This window comes from Glycine max, chromosome 15 (genome assembly GCF_000004515.6).
Source record: "Glycine max cultivar Williams 82 chromosome 15, Glycine_max_v4.0, whole genome shotgun sequence".
Lineage (NCBI taxonomy): Eukaryota > Viridiplantae > Streptophyta > Magnoliopsida > Fabales > Fabaceae > Glycine > Glycine max.
In genome coordinates, this window is record NC_038251.2 from 41,186,592 (window position 1) to 41,195,384 (window position 8,793).

The 8,793-nt window shown below is 35.6% G+C and overlaps 1 pseudogene; it reads right to left on the reverse strand.

Annotated features, from left to right (window-relative positions):
• Positions 1 to 3,666: 3,666 nt before the first annotated feature.
• Positions 3,667 to 5,448, reverse strand: LOC100812791 (uncharacterized; annotated as a pseudogene).
• Positions 5,449 to 8,793: the final 3,345 nt, after the last annotated feature.

The following is an 8,793-nucleotide window of genomic DNA, read 5'->3' on the forward strand; positions in this document are numbered from 1 at the left end:
CTCCAAGTTACCCTTCCCCATGTCCACAACACACTTTGCAGTCACCATGAATGGCTGACCCAAAATCAAGGGGATCTCAACATCTTCTTCAATGTCCATGATTACAAAGTCCACCGAAAAAGTGAGTTAATGGACTTTGACTACCCCGAACGGTCTTGTGATGAAACGGTCTGCCAGCTGGAGCATCATCCTTGTAGGTTCAATCTTTAGGTTTCCTATTCTCTTGTACATAGAAAGCGACATCAAATTGATACTTGCTCCTAAGTCAATAAGAGCCTTACCTACGAATACACTCCCAATAAAGCATAGGATGGTGACGCTTCCTGGATCTTTGAACTTGGAAGGTAGCTTCTGGATTACTGCACTACAATTTTCTCCCACCACAATGGTTTCGCTGTTGATGTACTTTCCCTTTTTTATGAGGATGTCCTTTAAGAACTTTTTGTATAATGGCATCTGTTGTATGGCCTCTCCAAAAGGGATAGTAATCTCTAGCTTATCGAATATGTCAAGGAACCTCTTGAAATAGTGTTCCTTATCCTTCTTTGATGGCACCAGAGGGTACGATGTCTCTTTTGATGAGGTTGGTGGTATTTCTCTTCTAGCCTCCTAAGCTAACTAGCTCTTGGTCTTGGTGTTAGTGGTTGAGACCTCATCACCACTCTCATTGCTCTTATCTTTTTCTCCCTCTTCTTTCTTTTCTCCTTCCTCATCATGCACATCCTCCTCAATTCTCTTTTCCTTCTTAGCACTTTCCCTCCTAGTGAAAATTACCTTACACTACTCTTTGGGATTTTTCTCGGTGTTGGATCTAAAGTTATTAGTGGGTCTTTTAGCCATTTGTTTGGCTAATTGTACCATTTGTATCTCTAGGTTCTTGATGGATGACTTTGTGCTCCTATTGTTGAACATGGACATCTGCATGAATTGATTCAGTGTCTCCTCAAGCTTGTTGATCTTCTCATAAAGATCGACCCCTTGGTTGGAATTCTGGACAGGTTGACTTCTTTGCTCCTTGCTGAACTGGTTCCCCAGATGATTCCTCCAGCTTAAGCCTTGTGTGAAATTCCTCCCTTGGTTGAATCCCGATGGTCCTCCTTGGTTGTAGCCTTGGAATCCTTGGTGATTCTAAGCTCCCATGTAGTTCATCTCCCTGGAAGAATCCTCTTGGGCTATGCATTACCCTAGCTCGTGTGCTCCACTGTAGATGTAGCATCCCCCTATTTGCATGATTGAAGAGTGAGAAGGACTTACCGCTTGTAGTTGTTGAGGGAGCTTGTTGAGGGTCTCCGTTAGGGCCTCTATCTGTCGGGCCAATAGCTTGTTTTGGGCCAGCATTGCATCTTGGGCTGTGAGTTCCAGAAGGCTCCTCTTTTTTGGCGCGTATGCTCGATCATGAAGGATGGTGTGATCACTGGCCGCCATGTTCTCTATTAGCTCCATTGCCTCCTCCGGTGTCTTCAACTTGATTTTCCCTCCTGCGGATGCGTCAAGGAGTTGCTTTGACTATGGTCACAGGCCATCTATGAAGATGTTTAATTCACCAGTTCGTTGTACCCATGTGTAGGCGTCTTTTTGAGTAGTCCATGAAAACGGTCAAGTGCCTCGCTGAGTGATTCATTGGGAAATTGATGGAATGAGGATATTTTCATCTTTCCCTCGGCAGTCTTTGACTCTGGGAAGTATTTCGTTAAGAACTTTTCGGCAAGTTCTTCCCAGGTCTTCAAGCTATGGCCTTTGAAGGAGTGTAACCACCTTTTTGCTTCCCCTGCCAAAGAAAAAGAAAAGAGATTGAGGTGTATGGCATTCTCAGGAACACCGACTATCTTTACCGTGTTACAAATTTCGATGTAGGTGGTGAGATGAGCATAGGGATCCTCATTTGGTAGACCATGGAAGAGGTTTCCTTGTATCAGCTGTATGGGAGAGTGAGGATAACATATGTTGACCGCTTGAACCTCCGGCCTTGCAATACTGGTGAAGAATTATGGGGTAGTTGTACTAGAGTAGTCCTCTAGTGTCACTTGTCGTGCATGTTACTCTTCCATTTGATAGTAGCTTTGTAGAGAAGGTGGAGGTGAGGGTTGACTGCTCCCTTGTATTTCTTGCTCTCTTCTTTTTCTAGTAGCATTGTTATGCCTGCATGTAGCATCAATTTCTGGATTAAGTGAAGCTAAATCTTCAATTGTAGTTCTGCCTCGCATACACAAAAACAAGCACTATCGTGCAAATCATAGAAGAAAAAGAAGAGAGAAGAAAAATAATGATTAAAAATTGTGAAATAAAGACTAAAGAAGAATTAATACTTACAAATTGAAAATGTATGGCAACCAAGTACAAAAAACAAAGTCCCTGACAACGGCACCAAAAACTTGTTAACTCGTTTGACAAGTACCAAATGTCGAAGTAATAAAGACTCGAAAGTCTAAGTGTCGATTTCCACAAGGACTTTGTTTTGTACTTGTGTTGGATAATTTCCAATTTATAAGAGAAAAAGATAAGATGAGGTATAAAAGAGAAATTTAAAAGAACATAGTATAAAATAATAATTATTAATAGAAAACAAAAGAAATAATAGGGAATTTAATGGGATGAGAATGTTAGGACCTAACATGCCTTATTTTCCTAAGATGTATTATTTGTGATTTTTCTCTATCAATCAGGTGAATTTATCCTACTCACATCTATTAGAATACTTGCCCGTGATATCTCACGATGAGAAGCCTATTTTACCTATCTATCTCTTTGCAAAGAGTCAATAGATAAAATGCATGAAGTTCTAATTCTAGATTATTGCTTTGATGCATGAGCATAATGCAATCACTCTATGTCTAGCAGTGATTTTATTAAGATACCCCTTTTAGTTCTATTAGAAATTTCCCTCTGTCGAGCGATAAATTTCTAAAATAGATGCATGCAAAACCTTTCTTGTTTTTCTATTAAGGATTACCCTCTGTTGAGCACATAACCCCCAAAGATGATGCAAGGATGAATGATGCATGAAATTAAAAGTAAGAAAGGATAATATGAAAGAAAACACATGTTTGCTTTGATAAATATGAAGTGTACAATACATCTTTTGGCTTTTTAGGCCTGTCAGACCCTAACTAAGGGTTTTTCCTCCTTGGCTTGACTCCCTTTTTATAGCTGCTGGAGTGGACTTGGGCTTGACTCCCTTTTTATAGTTGTTGGAGTGAACTTGGGCTTGATGCAAAAAATCTTCCTTATTTATATTTTTGATATTTTATGGATCTTTTTTTATTTTAATCCTTCCTTTTCATATCTGCAAGCCATAAATAAGAAAAATATCAATTCCTATCATTTAAACCAAAAATAATTGTTAAATAAATATTTTTAAAGATATTTTCAATATATTTTTATTATAAAAAATAGCTCATATTTAACAGTTATCAACTACCAACCATGCTCATATAATTACAGAAATAACTGCTCTATGATCGGCATAGAACATATGCTGACCTTTTAGTAGATGTTGCAACTTCAAAGACAAAAGGAGGCAACAAAACTAGAGAGCTAGATATTCAAAAAGTTGCAGAATATTTTGAAATGAATTCCAATTTGCATTGATCAGACATTATAAATCTAACATGATGATTACCGGTACCAAAAAATTGGTCATCTTAATCGTGACAATCTTTTCCATTTCTAGTTCTTCTTATGCACACCAACACTTTTTGTGTTACTACTACCATGAGGAAGAGGCAAACTTGATGGTTTGCCGATGTAGGTTCTGCCTTTCTTAGAAACCCATTTCAGCGGCATATTGTTAACAACAGTGCCAATATCTGTAGAATTATTTAGTTCAACTTGTTTTTGTATTTGATCTAGCATCTGATGGGTCCAGGCCAATGACAGACCAATGCAAAAGAATCATCTACTGGCTTTTTCCATAGATCCATCAAAACCTCTTCAAAAGACCGGAAAGACATGGATTGTTGATAACCTTTAAGATTTTCATAAATCACGTTTACTTTGACAACATGCTTGCAAAGGTTACCTTACATTGACCAAGAACAATCACAGAATGCAAATTTAGATCCTGGATTCCACACTATATGTGTTAAGCTACTATCTTTTTGGCTCACAACCTTGGCAAAAAGGTCTTTATCATCCAAGGAAACAACATAGTCCAGAATTTGAAGTGCTCTATGCCATGATGTAGAAGCACTATATTTTTCCTTCACACTCTGGAAAGAATCACTTTCATTGGCATACCGGTCTAGCTAGAAGCTTGAATGCAACTCAATTGTTAATTTATGGAGTAACCAATCTACTCTTTGCAGTGCTCCAAGATGCGAATCATCAAAAAGTTTGGCTTTCATTTTAACATGATAGGCTTCTAATGATCCAGAAGCTTCCTGGCTTGCTAGTGGAAAGTTTCTCATTGTTGAAAGCCATATTTCTGCAGAACAGAAGGAAGGGTAAGGAGAAAGTGAGTAAATATATCAAATCAATGATAAACTGACTAACCATAACTTCGGAAGTAAAATGTTAAGGAACATTTCATTCAAACCAGACATTTTATGTGCATGCAAGAGAGAAAAAGGAGAAAGATCTAACCAAGCTTAGGCAACCAAGCGACTTTAAAATATTCCATGAAAGTAGTTTGGTCAACAAAATCCAGCATAAATTTTTCCAAGGCAAGGGATGCATTAATACCTCCCCAAATGTTGTACACTATTGTCCCAAGACAGTTAAAAATCTCCTACTGAATCTCAATATTACTACATTTCTTAACAATATTCCTAAGTCGTGATCTACAAACACGCCATAGTGAAAATAGGACAAGACAACAAAATATATCTGTAAAAACAATAATAGAAGTAAGAAAATTAAACAGCACTATAGAACTTTTAACCAAACTCATTTCCAAAGCAATAAATCTTACCTCAAAAGATCAATTTCAGCTATAGCGTCATCAATTAAAAATCCATTGAGTTTCCATCCAGGCTCAACACTACGAGTTTGATCGATTAAAGCTTTCAACCACTTAGACACATCAGGCTTTGCAAAGCTACGTGTAATGACCCATGCCACAGGAAGTGCATGTTGTCTTGAATCAAAAACAAGTAGTGTGAACAAGGGATACTGCCAATATGAAAAGATAACTAAGTCAGGATGATTTAAAATATATTGCAATAAGAACAAGATAAATGCATTTCTTTTAGATCTACCAAAACTTAAAAAGTGATGATTGAAAAAAAAATTACTTTAAGTCTCTTTGCGCCAAACGTAGAGTCTGCTGCAACAACATTTCGATGACCATAACGAATCATTTGTTGCAGTTGCCATTCTGTTTGGATCCCCAAAACGAAAGGGTCAGACTCTGAAGTATCCTGAAGAAAAAAATACAAACTTTCTATTGCGTTCAATCCACTTGCGGATGCTAGCTTGATCATTGAGATCTAGCTCATGGGTAGACCTTTTGATAATTTTTCACTTTCTTTTTTATTTTTAATTTTTGGGTTTTTAGTCTTTTTAGCATGTTGTTAAGCTTGGTTAGAGGTTTTATATCTCACTCTTGTGTTTGGGATATTTTTGTGTGCAGAAAATCGACCTGTTCCAAAATTGGATAAATCCATAGTTGACATATACAAGAGGTATGAATAACTTCCAATTCAATTCTATTATAAAATACAAGAATTATATTATTAAATTCCTTTCTATAAATATGTTTGTCTTGTTGTAAAATTTTTAGTATCCTACAATCGATTATGATTTTGTTTAGGTTTGTTACATTGAAATTGCAGGTTTGGTTAGAGGAAAAACAAAATAAATATTTTAAAAAATTAAAAAGCAACAGCGATTTTCATTGAAAACCGTCTTAGAATGTCAAGATTATAAGATGGTTCTCAACCAAAACTATCTTAAAAGTCATCGAATCTAAGATGGTTATAACCGAAAACCCTCTTAGAATCCATAAAATCTAAGACGATTGAGAAACCTTTGAGGAAAATGATCCCTTTCAATGACAACGTGTTTAACAAAGGTTTGTGAACCATCATTGAATGTTCTATAGAACTGTCATAGAAAACGTTTTTTCTAGTAGTGCGATTTTACAATAAATTTCTTAATTTTCACATTAAATCAATATTTACGAAAATAATCTAACATTTAACCGATCTCTTTATCATAAGCTAATGTTGTATATATCTTCTTTGTAGAGATTTTATATCTTTTGATAAATTGTAGCTTACGTGATGCAATCTTACCCCGCAAGGGCATTGGATAGAAGACTCCAAGAAGATTGGACCAAAGATGCGTGAGAAGGCCCTAGGGTTCTCATGAGCCTTAGGGTAGATTTCGGGCCCATGAGCTAAGTATGATCCCACTTATCTTTGTACATATTAGATTAAGGTTTCATTATTTTTGGGCCTTGTATTTAAGGCTCCTTAATATAGGTAAGGTACCCTAGAAATGTAGGATTTTTTAGCCCTTATATTTTAGGGCACCTAGACTAGTTTTTGTATTAGGGGTAGTTTTGTAATTTCACGTTCATTAAGTGAATATTTGATGTGTGTGGTTGGAAATAAATTTAATTGAATTGGGAGAAGCCCAATCCTATTAAATTTTAGAGGGGGAGGTGAGTATTTGCTTGCTACTCCTCTTTGCCACATCATATAGTCATACTTTGTGCATGTCCTTCATACTTTACATGTCTTATGACACCTAAGCACACTTAGTGGAGAATCTTGGACTTGATCTTGGATTAGTGGGCTGAACCATAGCTAAAATTCACTAATCATAATTAGTGAAATTTTTCCTCCAAAATTTGGCTCCACAAATTCAATTTCAAATTCAAGTGAAATTTGAATAGAAATTCAAATTTCCCTCCAATTTTGTGTGATACTTAGGCTATAAATAGAGGCCATGTGTGTGCATTTTTTTGAACTTTGATCATTTGAAAATTAAACTTCAGATTTCAGAGCTCTTTTAGAGCACAAAATTTCGTGCTCTTCTCTTCCTCTCCTTTCATTCATCTCCTTTTTCCTCCAAGCTCTTATCCATGACCTCCTATTGTGGTGAGCTTCTTCTTGACTCATCTTTTCCTTGAAGTGGTGTCTCCATTCATCTTTCTCCTTCTCCATTCCACTGCAATCAGACCTCAAGAAGCAAAGGAATCCATTGATGAAGAAGATCTAAGGCCTACAAGCTCCACATGGAGCTAAATCATGTGGTATGAAGAGCATCTTCATCTAGGTGATGTTCTTTTGCTTCCTCTATCTTTTTGTTCGATCAATTCACTTTAATTCCTTGTTCTTCATCTTATTCTCCATGTATATCCTCCATTTTCTTGTGGTTTGGTGCTGTTTAGATTAGATTCAAAAAAATAAACCGATTAAATCTTAGATCTACACTTATGCTTGCATTTCAATGGTTCAAATTTTATAGATCTACTCTTGAATCATGTTTTTGTGTTGATTTTAGGTTCTAAAATTTTTTAGTCATAATCTTCTTGTGCTAAACCTTTAAATCTAAATCTTCATCCAAAATATTGATTAGAAAAAAAAAAACAGAAAAATCTAAGTGTAAATCACTTGATCCCTGTTGTCTTAGAGTCATGTTTAGTCATAATAATTGTCACATTATGTTCTAAGTTTGTGTTGAATTTTTATTTTGTTGATTGAATTCTAGATACATTTTTTTCATGTATTCTTGTCATTCTTAGCCTATCTTTTGAATTTTGAGTCTAATTCATGCATGTTATTTAGTTCATAACATGTTCTAAATCAATTCGCAGAAGTAGTCTTGTTTTTTTTTTTTTTGTGTTCTAAGTTTCCTACATGATGCCTATGATGAAGTTGAGTTGTGGTGCTGAGTTGTGGCTGGATTTGTGAATCAAATAAGTCTTAAGCTCTCTTGAATTGTGTTATTCAAGACATTTGAGTATAAGCAAACACAAATTGTAATTATCCAAGCCTTAAGCAACATAAACACTACTCTTAATTTCTAGGTTGAAATCACTGGTGCTGGCATCTTGAACATACAAACTTTTAAAAATTATTGAGGATTGGTCACTATGAATTTTTAGCTAAACGTTTTACTGAATTTTCTAGACATCTGGAAAAAAATTATAAAAAAAGAACCAAGCTATTTGGATAAAAGAAAAAAATAAGAAAAATCACACAAGTTGGCAGAAAAATCAGTGTCCAGGAAAAAAAATGAAAGGAAAGTGTGTTTGTTGTTTTGGCTCAAAATTTGTTCTATAATTGGTGTCTATTTTATACCAATCTTAGTTATGAAATTTCAATTGAAAATTAGTTTGAAAACAAGTGCCAAAACTAGAGGTTTCTTGAGTTTTTTTTTACTCTACTCTAGAGCCATTCTAAGTTTCTCTTTGAGTCCTAGCTTGCTTTTATGTTCTTTTCATTGCTTTAATTGTTGAATAATCCTTGAAAATTTTTCTTGTTAAAACTCTATTGCTTTAGCTTTCATTTTATTTTTTGGTCTTTGGTTATTGCTTGTCTCCTTGTTTCCTTGTTTGTGAGTTGCCATATAGGGAATTGGAAAGCAGGATTGGTGTCATCCCTTGAAGAATTTGAGTCAAGAAGCAAGGGGCCAACCACCTTAAGAGCTATTAGACTAAGAAGCACTCCAAATTAAGTGAAACACCATAGAGAGAATAGCCACCACAATTGAGGACTTTTTTTTCGTAATTTTGTAATTGGCAATTTGCTTTGCTTTCAAATTTTGTAACAAAAAGACCCTTCATTGGAAGTAAGTTGGGAGCCTCCAATAGGTCACCCTACTTCCATTTGTGTGTAATAATTT